Raw genomic sequence first — 13965 nt, 5'->3', positions numbered from 1 at the left:
AAAGCTAAAAGCTCATCCTGATCCTCCTGCTCACACAGCTGCTGTGGTTGTTACAATTGGATTCAGGCTAGACTATCCTCTGGGAGCTGAATAACCTGGATACCTGAGGCCCCAGGAACACGACCGTAGATTTCATCCGTAATTACAGACCCATTCATTTCTATGGGCGACAGACACCGTCCCGGATATTCTCTGCACAGTAGAAATATTCTGTAAAAAATAGGACATGTTATTTTACGAACCGTTCTCCCATACCTTATAATGGGAGCGCGGCCCGCAAGTGGGGCGACTGTCTGCGGCCGGACGTCCCCGTGATTGCGGCCACGGTCGTGTGCGCGGGGCCTGACATACTTTACTGATATTTCGATTTGTTCTGCTGATGTGTTTAGCTCACAGAGAACGACTTCATGAAGACATTGTCCTAAACCTTCAGCTGTGAGAGCAGAAAGAGGTTAACAAGGTTTTTTTTGAGCCCCTGGATGCAAACAAGAATGTTTCCATTCACAGACAGTATGCAGAGATTTTGGTAATGGTTAGGAAGTGATACACAACTTCTATTAAAAAGTTGCAGAACTTTTCATAACACAATGATAAAGAATTATCGTCCTCAGACTGAACACCGGCCCTTTATTAACGCTACCACAGGGTGCCGCAGAGTACAGGGTGCCGCAGAGTACAGGGTGCCGCAGAGTACAGGGTGCCGCAGTGTACAGGGTGCTGCAGGGTACAGGGTGCCGCAGTGTACAGGGTGCTGCAGGGTACAGGGTGCCGCAGAGTACAGGGTGCCGCAGAGTACAGGGTCCCGCAGGGTACAGGGTGCCGCAGTGTACAGGGTGCCGCAGTGTACAGGGTGCCGCAGAGTACAGGGTGTCCCAGGGTACAGGGTGCCGCAGTGTACAGGGTGCCGCAGAGTACAGGGTGCCGCAGAGTACAGGGTGGGTGTGGGGCAGATATGGAAAGCGCCAATGTCTGTGCCAGGTGACAATATGTAGCAATGTATGAAGAGGGGAAACACTGGACTTACAACGTTAATATACAGCCGGCGGTGTAGGGGTCATTCACAAGGGCCCCTCTCCCCAGTCCTATTTCCCATGATCCCTCACTCTGGCCCGCCCTCATGCCATTGATCTGACGCTCGTGGTGTTTCCTAATAATGAGATAAGGGGCAGATTCATATTAATGATTCATTGCAAAAGATGGATCCAAGGTTATAATTGTATACAGGAGATACCCAGGTTATACCAGCATGCTCCATATCACTATATACAAGAAGATATATAACTTATACCAGCTGTACATATATAATTATATGCAGGAGATACCCAGGTTATACCAGCATGCTCCATATCACTATATACAAGAAGATGTATAACTTATACCAGCTGTACATATATAATTGTATACAGAAGATACCCAGGTTATACCAGCATGCTCCATATCACTATATACAAGAAGATGTATAACTTATACCAGCTGTACATATATAATTATATACAGAAGATACCCAGGTTATACCAGCATGCTCCATATCACTATATACAAGAAGATGTATAACTTATACCAGCTGTACATATATAATTATATACAGAAGATACCCAGGTTATACCAGCATGCTCCATATCACTATATACAAGAAGATGTATAACTTATACCAGCTGTACATGTATAATTATATACAGGAGATACCCAGGTTATACCAGCATGCTCCATATCACTATATACAAGAAGATGTATAACTTATACCAGCTGTACATATATAATTATATACAGGAGATACCCAGGTTATACCAGCATGTTCCATATCACTATATACAGGAAGATGTGTAACTTATACCAGCTGTACATATATCATTATATACAGAAGATACCCAGGTTATACCAGCATGCTCCATATCACTATATACAGGAAGATGTATAACTTATACCAGCTGTATATATATAATTATATACAGGATATACCCAGGTTATACCAGCATGCTCCATATCACTATATACAGGAAGATGTATAACTTATACCAGCTGTACATATATAATTATATACAGAAGATACCCAGGTTATACCAGCATGCTCCATATCACTATATACAGGAAGATGTATAACTTATACCAGCTGTACATATATAATTATATACAGAAGATACCCAGGTTATACCAGCATGCTCCATATCACTATATACAGGAAGATGTATAACTTATACCAGCTGTACATATATAATTATATACAGAAGATACCCAGGTTACACCAGCATGCTCCATATCACTATATACAAGAAGATGTATAACTTATACCAGCTGCACATATATAATTATATACAGAAGATACCCAGGTTATACCAGCATGCTCCATATCACTATATACAAGAAGATGTATAACTTATACCAGCTGTACATATATAATTATATACAGAAGATACCCAGGTTATACCAGAATGCTCCATATCACTATATACAGGAAGATGTGTAACTTATACCAGCTGTACATATATAATTATATACAGAATATACCCAGGTTATACCAGCATGCTCCATATCACTATATACAAGAAGATGTATAACTTATACCAGCTGTACATATATAATTATACACAGAAGATACCCAGGTTATACCAGCATGCTCCATATCACTATATACAAGAAGATGTATAACTTATACCAGCTGTACATATATAATTATATATAGAAGATACCCAGATTATACCAGCATGCTCCATATCACTATATACAAGAAGATGTATAACTTATACCAGCTGTACATATATAATTATATACAGAAGATACCCAGGTTATACCAGCATGCTCCATATCACTATATACAAGAAGATGTATAACTTATACCAGCTGTACATATATAATTATATACAGAAGATACCCAGGTTATACCAGCATGCTCCATATCACTATATACAAGAAGATGTATAACTTATACCAGCTGTACATATATCATTATATACAGAAGATACCCAGGTTATACCAGCATGCTCCATATCACTATATACAGGAAGATGTATAACTTATACCAGCTGTACATATATAATTATATACAGAAGATACCCAGGTTATACCAGCATGCTCCATATCACTATATACAGGAAGATGTATAACTTATACCAGCTGTACATATATAATTATATACAGAAGATACCCAGGTTACACCAGCATGCTCCATATCACTATATACAAGAAGATGTATAACTTATACCAGCTGCACATATATAATTATATACAGAAGATACCCAGGTTACACCAGCATGCTCCATATCACTATATACAAGATGATGTATAACTTATACCAGCTGTACATATATAATTATATACAGAAGATACCCAGGTTATACCAGCATGCTCCATATCACTATATACAAGAAGATGTATAACTTATACCAGCTGTACATATATAATTATATACAGGAGATACCCAGGTTATACCAGCATGCTCCATATCACTATATACAAGAAGATGTATAACTTATACCAGCTGTACATATATAATTATATACAGAAGATACCCAGGTTATACCAGAATGCTCCATATCACTATATACAGGAAGATGTATAACTTATACCAGCTGTACATATATAATTATATACAGAAGATACCCAGGTTATACCAGCATGCTCCATATCACTATATACAAGAAGATGTATAACTTATACCAGCTGTACATATATAATTATATACAGGAGATACCCAGGTCATACCAGCATGCTCCATATCACTATATACAAGAAGATGTATAACTTATACCAGCTGTACATATATAATTATATACATAAGATACCCGGGTTATACCATCATACTCCATATCACTATATACAAGAAGATGTATAACTTATACCAGCTGTACATATATAATTATATACAGAAGATGTCCAGGTTATACCAGCATGCTCCATATCACTATATACAAGAAGATATATAACTTATACCAGCTGTACATATATAATTATATACAGAAGATACCCAGGTTATACCAGCATGCTCCATATCACTATATACAGGAAGATGTATAACTTATACCAGCTGTACATATATAATTATATACAGAAGATACCCAGGTTATACCAGCATGCTCCATATCACTATATACAGGAAGATGTATAACTTATACCAGCTGTACATATATAATTATATACAGAAGATACCCAGGTTATACCAGCATGCTCCATATCACTATATACAGGAAGATGTATAACTTATACCAGCTGTACATATATAATTATATACAGAAGATACCCAGGTTATACCAGCATGCTCCATATCACTATATACAGGAAGATGTATAACTTATACCAGCTGTACATATACAATTATATACAGAAGATACACAGGTTATACCAGCCTGCTCCATATCACTATATACAGGAAGATGTATAACTTATACCAGCTGTACATATACAATTATATACAGAAGATACCCAGGTTATACCAGCATGCTCCATATCACTATATACAGGAAGATGTATAACTTATACCAGCTGTACATATATAATTATATACAGAAGATACCCAGGTTATACCAGCATGCTCCATATCACTATATACAGGAAGATGTATAACTTATACCAGCTGTACATATATAATTATATACAGAAGATACCCAGGTTATACCAGCATGCTCCATATCACTATATACAAGATGATGTATAACTTATACCAGCTGTACATATATAATTATATACAGAAGATACCCAGGTTATACCAGCATGCTCCATATCACTATATACAAGAAGATGTATAACTTATACCAGCTGTACATATATAATTATATACAGAAGATACCCAGGTTATACCAGCATGCTCCATATCACTATATACAGGAAGATGTGTAACTTATACCAGCTGTACATATATAATTATATACAAAATATACCCAGGTTATACCAGCATGCTCCATATCACTATATACAAGAAGATGTATAACTTATACCACCTGTACATATATAATTATATACAGAAGATACCCAGGTTATACCAGCATGCTCCATATCACTATATACAAGAAGATGTATAACTTATACCAGCTGTACATATATAATTATATACAGAAGATACCCAGGTTATACCAGCATGCTTCATATCACTATATACAGGAAGATGTATAACTTATACCAGCTGTACAAATATAATTATATACAGAAGATACCCAGGTTATACCAGCATGCTGCATATCACTATATACAAGAAGATGTATAACTAATACCAGCTGTACATATATAATTATATACAGAAGATACCCAGGTTATACCACCATGCTCCATATCACTGTATACAAGAAGATGTATAACTTATACCAACTGTACATGTATAATTATATACAGAAAATGCCCAGGTTATATCAGCATGCTCCATATCACTATATACAAGAAGATGTATAACTTATACCAGCTGTACATATATAATTATATACAGAAGATGCCCAGGTTATACCAGCATGCTCCATATCACTATATACAGGAAGATGTGTAACTTATACCAGCTGTACATATATAATTATATACAGAAGATACCCAGGTTATACCAGCATGCTCCATATCATTATATACAAGAAGATGTATAACTTATACCAGCTGTGCATATATAATTATATACAGAATATACCCAGGTTATACCAGCATGCTCCATATCACTATATACAGGAACATGTATAACTTATACCAGCTGTACATATATAATTATATACAGAAGATCCCCAGGTTATACCAGCATGCTCCATATCACTATATACAAGAAGATGTATAACTTATACCAGCTGTACATATATAATTATACACAGAAGATACCCAGGTTATACCAGCATGCTCCATATCACTATATACAGGAAGATGTATAACTTATACCAGCTGTACATATATAATTATATACAGGAGATACCCAGGTTATACCAGCTGTACATATATAATTATATACAGAAGATACCCAGGTTATACCAGCATGCTCCATATCACTATATACAGGAAGATGTATAACTTATACCAGCTGTACATATATAATTATATACAGAAGATACCCAGGTTATACCAGCATGCTCCATATCACTATATACAAGAAGATGTATAACATATACCAGCTATACATATATAATTATATACAGAAGATACCCAGGTTATACCAGCATGCTCCATATCACTATATACAAGAAGATGTATAACTTATACCAACTGTACATATATAATTATATACAGAATATACCCAGGTTATACCAGCATGCTCCATATCACTATATACAGGAAGATGTATAACTTATACCAGCTGTACATATATAATTATATACAGAAGATACCCAGTTTATACCAGCATGCTCCATATCACTGTATACAAGATGATGTATAACTTATACCAGCTGTACATATATAATTATATACAGAAGATACCCAGGTTATACCAGCATGCTCCATATCACTATATACAAGAAGATGTATAACTTATACCAGCTTTACATATATAATTATATACAGGAGATACCCAGGTTATACCAGCATGCTACATATCACTATATACAAGAAGATGTATAACTTATACCAGCTGTACATATATAATTATATACAGAAGATACCCAGGTTATACCAGCATGCTCCATATCACTATATACAGGAAGATGTATAACTGATACCAGCCGTACATATATAATTATATACAGGAGATACTCAGGTTATACCAGCATGCTCCATATCACTATATACAAGATTATGTATAACTTATACCAGCTGTACATATATAATTATATACAGAAGACACCCAGGTTATACCAGCATGCTCCATATCACTATATACAAGAAGATGTATAACTTATACCAGCTGTACATATATAATTATATACAGAAGATACCCAGGTTATACCAGCATGCTCCATATCACTATATACAAGAAGATGTATCACTTATACCAGCTGTACATATATAATTATATACAGGAGATACCCAGGTTATACCAGCATGCTCCATATCACTATATACAAGAAGATGTATAACTTATACCAGCTGTACATATATAATTATATACAGAAAATACCCAGGTTATACCAGCATGCTCCATATCACTATATACAAGAAGATGTATAACTTATACCAGCTGTACATATATAATTATATACAGAAAATACCCAGGTTATACCAGCATGCTCCATATCACTATATACAAGAAGATGTATCACTTATACCAGCTGTACATATATAATTATATACAGGAGATACCCAGGTTATACCAGCATGCTCCATATCACTATATACAAGAAGATGTATAACTTATACCAGCTGTACATATATAATTATATATAGAAGATACCCAGGTTATACCAGCATGCTCCATATCACTATATACAAGAAGATGTATAACTTATACCAGCTGTACATATATAATTATATACAGAAAATACCCAGGTTATACCAGCATGCTCCATATCACTATATACAAGAAGATGTATGACTTATACCAGCTGTACATATATAATTATATACAGGAGATACCCAGGTTATACCAGCATGCTCCATATCACTATATACAGGAAGATGTATAACTTATACCAGCTGTACATATATAATTATATACAGAAGATACCCAGGTTATACCAGCATGCTCCATATCACTATATACAAGAAGATGTGTAACTTATACCAGCTGTACATATATAATTATATACAGAAGATACCCAGGTTATACCAGCATGCTCCATATCACTATATACAGGAAGATGTATAACTTATACCAGCTGTACATATATAATTATATACAGAAGATACCCAGGTTATACCAGCATGCTCCATATCACTATATACAAGAAGATGTATAACTTATACAAGCTGTACATATATAATTATATACAGTAGATACCCAGGTTATACCAGCATGCTCCATATCACTATATACAGGAAGATGTATAACTTATACCAGCTGTACATATATAATTATATACAGAAGATACCCAGGTTATACCAGCATGCTCCATATCACTATATACAAGAAGATGTATAACTTATACCAGCTGTACATATATAATTATATACAGAAGGTACCCAGGTTATACCAACATGCTCCATATCACTATATACAAGAAGATGTATAACTTATACCAGCTGTACATATATAATTATATACAGAAGGTACCCAGGTTATACCAGCATGCTCCATATCACTGTATACAGGAAGATGTATAACTTATACCAGCTGTACATATATAATTATATACAGAAGATACCCAGGTTATACCAGCATGCTCCATATCACTATATACAGGAAGATGTATAACTTATACCAGCTGTACATATATAATTATATACAGAAGATACCCAGGTTATACCAGCATGCTCCATATCACTATATACAAGAAGATGTATAACTAATACCAGCTGTACATATATAATTATATATAGAAGATACCCAGGTTATACCAGCATGCTCCATATCAATATATACAGGAAGATGTATAACTTATACCAGCTGTACATATATAATTATATACAGAAGATACCCAGGTTATACCAGCATGCTCCATATCACTATATACAAGAAGATGTATAACTTATACCAGCTGTACATATATAATTATATACAGAAGATACCCAGGATATACCAGAATGCTCCATATCACTATATACAAGAAGATGTATAACTTATACCAGCTGTACATATATAATTATATACAGAAGATACCCAGGTTATACCAGCATGCTCCATATCACTATATACAGGAAGATGTATAACTTATACCAGCTGTACATATATAATTATATACAGAAGATACCCAGGTTATACCAGCATGCTCCATATCACTATATACAGGAAGATGTATAACTTATACCAGCTGTACATATATAATTATATACAGGAGATACCCAGGTTATACCAGCATGCTCCAGATCACTATATACAAGAAGATGTATAACTTATACCAGCTGTACATATATTATTATATACAGGAGATACCCATGTTATACCAGCATGCTCCATATCACTATATACAGGAAGATGTATAACTTATACCAGCTGTACATATATAATTATATACAGTAGATACCCAGGTTATACCAGCATGCTCCATATCACTATATACAGGAAGATGTATCACTTATACCAGCTGTACATATATAATTATATACAGAAGATACCCAGGTTATACCAGCATGATCCATATCACTATATACAAGAAGATGTATAACTTATACCCGCTGTACATATATAATTATATACAGAAGATACCCAGGTTATACCAGCATGCTCCATATCACTATATACAGGGAGATGTATAACTTATACCAGCTGTACATATATAATTATATACAGGAGATACCCAGGTTATACCAGCATGATCCATATCACTATATACAAGAAGATATATAACTTATACCAGCTGTACATATATAATTATATACAGAAAATACCCAGGTTATACCAGCATGCTCCATATCACTATATACAAGAAGATGTATAACTTATACCAGCTGTACATATATAATTATATACAGAAGATACCCAGGTTATACCAGCATGCTCCATATCACTATATACAAGAAGATGTATAACTTATACCAGCTGTACATATATAATTATATACAGACGATACCCAGGTTATACCAGCATGCTCCATATCACTATATACAAGAAGATGTATAACTTATATCAGCTGTAGATATATAATTATATACAGAAGATATCCAGGTTATACCAGCATGCTCCATATCACTATATACAAGAAGATGTATAACTTATATCAGCTGTAGATATATAATTATATACAGAAGATACCCAGGTTATACCAGCATGCTCCATATCACTATATACAAGAAGATGTATAACTTATACCACCTGTACATATATAATTATATACAGAAGATACCCAGGTTATACCAGCATGCTCCATATCACTATATACAGGAAGATGTATAACTTATACCAGCTATACATATATAATTATATACAGAGGATACCCAGGTTATACCAGCATGCTCCATATCACTATATACAAGAAGATGTATAACTTATACCAGCTGTACATATATAATTATATACAGAAGATACCCAGGTTATACCAGCATGCTCCATATCACTATATACAAGAAGATGTATAACTTATATCAGCTGTAGATATATAATTATATACAGAAGATACCCAGGTTATACCAGCATGTTCCATATCACTATATACAAGAAGATGTATAACTTATACCAGCTGTACATATATAATTATATACAGAAGATACCCAGGTTATACCAGCATGCTCCATATCACTATATACAAGAAGATGTATAACTTATACCAGCCGTACATATATAATTATATACAGTAGATGTCCAGGTTATACCAGCATGCTCCATATCACTATATACAAGAAGAAGTATAACTTATACCAGCTGTACATATAAAATTATATACAGAAGATACCCAGGTTATACCAGCATGCTCCATATCACTATATACAAGAAGATGTATAACTTATATCAGCTGTAGATATATAATTATATACAGAAGATACCCAGGTTATACCAGCATGTTCCATATCACTATATACAAGAAGATGTATAACTTATACCAGCTGTACATATATAATTATATACAGAAGATACCCAGGTTATACCAGCATGCTCCATATCACTATATACAAGAAGATGTATAACTTATACCAGCCGTACATATATAATTATATACAGTAGATGTCCAGGTTATACCAGCATGCTCCATATCACTATATACAAGAAGAAGTATAACTTATACCAGCTGTACATATATAATTATATACAGAAGATACCCAGGTTATACCAGCATGCTCCATATCACTATATACAAGAAGATGTATAACTTATACCAGCTGTACATATAAAATTATATACAGAAGATACCCAGGTTATACCAGCATGCTCCATATCACTATATACAAGAAGATGTATAACTTATATCAGCTGTAGATATATAATTATATACAGAAGATACCCAGGTTATACCAGCATGTTCCATATCACTATATACAGGAAGATGTATAACTTATACCAGCTGTACATATATAATTATATACAGAAGATACCCAGGTTATACCAGCATGCTCCATATCACTATATACAAGAAGATGTATAACTTATACCAGCTGTACATATATAATTATATACAGAAGATAACCAGGTTATACCAGCGTGCTCCATATTACTATATACAAGAAGATGTATAACTTATACCAGCTGTACATATATAATTATATACAGGAGATACCCAGGTTATACCAGCATGCTCCATATCATTATATACAAGAAGATGTATAACTTATACCAGCTGTACATATATAATTATATACAGAAGATACCCAGGTTATACCAGCATGCTCCATATCACTATATACAAGAAGATGTATAACTTATACCAGCTGTACATATATAATTATATACAGAATATACCCAGGTTATACCAGCATGCTCCATATCACTATATACAAGAAGATGTATAACTTATACCAGCTGTACATATATAATTATATACAGGAGATACCCGGGTTATACCAGCATGCTCCATATCACTATATACAAGAAGATGTATAACTTATACCAGCTGTACATATATAATTATATACAGGAGATACCCGGGTTATACCAGCATGCTCCATATCACTATATACAAGAAGATGTATAACTTATACCAGCTGTACATATATAATTATATACAGAAGATACCCAGGTTATACCCGCATGCTCCATATCACTATATACAGGAAGATGTATAACTTATACCAGCTGTACATATATAATTATATACAGAATATACCCAGGTTATACCAGCATGCTCCATATCACTATATACAAGAAGATGTATAACTTATACCAGCTGTACATATATAATTATATACAGAAGATACCCAGGTTATACCAGCATGCTCCATATCACTATATACAAGAAGATGTATAACTTATACCAGCTGTACATATATAATTATATACAGGAGACACCCGGGTTATACCAGCATGCTCCATATCACTATTTAAGTTGCACATAAAATAACTATTTATTAACAACTAATTTGCAGGATGATAGGTGTAAATGTTAATTCGTCTTCTCTTGTGCAGTTCTTTTATTTGACCACTGTGGGGCACTGTTTTCACAATTTTGTTTTATAAAGCACAGGAAGCCACTTCACTGGAAATAATAATACACAATCTATTATATTACAGGCTTTATATAGGGGGATAATCATAGTATTCTTGATAATATTTCTGATGATCTGGAGAATTTACATGTTAATCACTAATATCTCTTTCGGTCTGAGGTGGTGATGGCATTAACGGTGATTTCTGTGGTGGTCTAGTTGGATTTTCCGTTAATGCTAATAATTCTTCTGGTTTACCAGAGGTGGGTAAGGGGTTAATAATATTATGTCTGGCTGTCTAGAACTGTGCAGGAGTTAATGGTTACATCCTTTGGGTCATTTTGATTAATTTATTGTTTGCTGATTAATAGTACAAATAGTACTATGTATACAGCTTATAGACTGTCTGCAGCCACCACTAGAGGGAGCTCACTACATACTAATATATACAGCTCCCATAGAGTTACATGATAACATTCTGCTGTGTACAGTCACCACTAGAGGGATCTCACTACTAACATATATGTACAGCTCCCATAGAGTTACATGATAACATTCTGCTGCCTGCAGCCACCACTAGGGGGAGCTCACTACATACTAATATATACAGCTCCCATAGAGTTACATGATAACATTCTGCTGCCTGCAGCCACCACTAGGGGGAGCTCACTACATACAGATATATACAGCTCCCATAGAGTTACATGATAACATTCTGCTGCCTGCAGCCACCACTAGAGGGAGCTCACTACGTACAGATATATACAGCTCCCATAGAGTTACATGATAGCATTCTGCTGCCTGCAACCACCACTAGGGGGAGCTCACTACATACAGATATATACAGCTCCCATAGAGTTACATGATAATATTCTGCTGTCTGCAGCTACCACCAGGGGGAGCTCACTACATACAGATATATACAGCTCCCATAGAGTTACATGATAACATTCTGCTGTCTGCAGCTACCACCAGGGGGAGCTCACTACATACAGATATATACAGCTCCCATAGAGTTACATGATAACATTCTGCTGCCTGCAGCCACCACTAGGGGGAGCTCACTACATACTAATATATACAGCTCCCATAGAGTTACATGATAACATTCTGCTGCCTGCAGCCACCACTAGGGGGAGCTCACTACATACAGATATATACAGCTCCCATAGAGTTACATGATAGCATTCTGCTGCCTGCAGCCACCACTAGAGGGAGCTCACTACGTACAGATATATACAGCTCCCATAGAGTTACATGATAGCATTCTGCTGCCTGCAGCCACCACTAGAGGGAGCTCACTACATACAGATATATACATCTCCCATAGAGTTACATGGTAACATTCTGCTGCCTGCAGCCACCACTAGGGGGAGCTCACTACATACAGATATATACAGCTCCTATAGAGTTACATGATAACATTCTGCTGCCTGCAGCCACCACTAGAGGGAGCGCACTACATACAGATATATACAGCTGCCATAGAGTTACATGATAACATTCTGCTGCCTGCAGCCACCACTAGAGGGAGCGCACTACATACAGATATATACAGCTCCCATAGAGTTACGCAACCAATACGGAGGACAACCTGAATACCCCTTAAGATTAATGCAAAATAAAATAAATTGCTTCAAATACTATATCATATATTGGGGGGGCAAAAACCAATTGATGCCCATGACTATTAGTAACATTAGTTATGACTCATAATATATATTAGAACAAGACCCTAAGAACGGAGTCAAAACCACGATATTATAGACAAAATGGTACATTTTTATTATTACATTAAAAAAACAACAATAAACATATATATAAATGCTCACATATTAAAATCAAGGATGACTACCACAGTGTGGAAAAAATTGGAAGCCGGACACCTGTATATGTTGGGCTAAT

This window comes from Rhinoderma darwinii, chromosome 7, assembly GCF_050947455.1.
Source record: "Rhinoderma darwinii isolate aRhiDar2 chromosome 7, aRhiDar2.hap1, whole genome shotgun sequence".
NCBI lineage: Eukaryota > Metazoa > Chordata > Amphibia > Anura > Rhinodermatidae > Rhinoderma > Rhinoderma darwinii.
The sequence above is the reverse complement of the archived record's forward strand: the minus strand, read 5'-3'. Positions refer to the sequence as shown.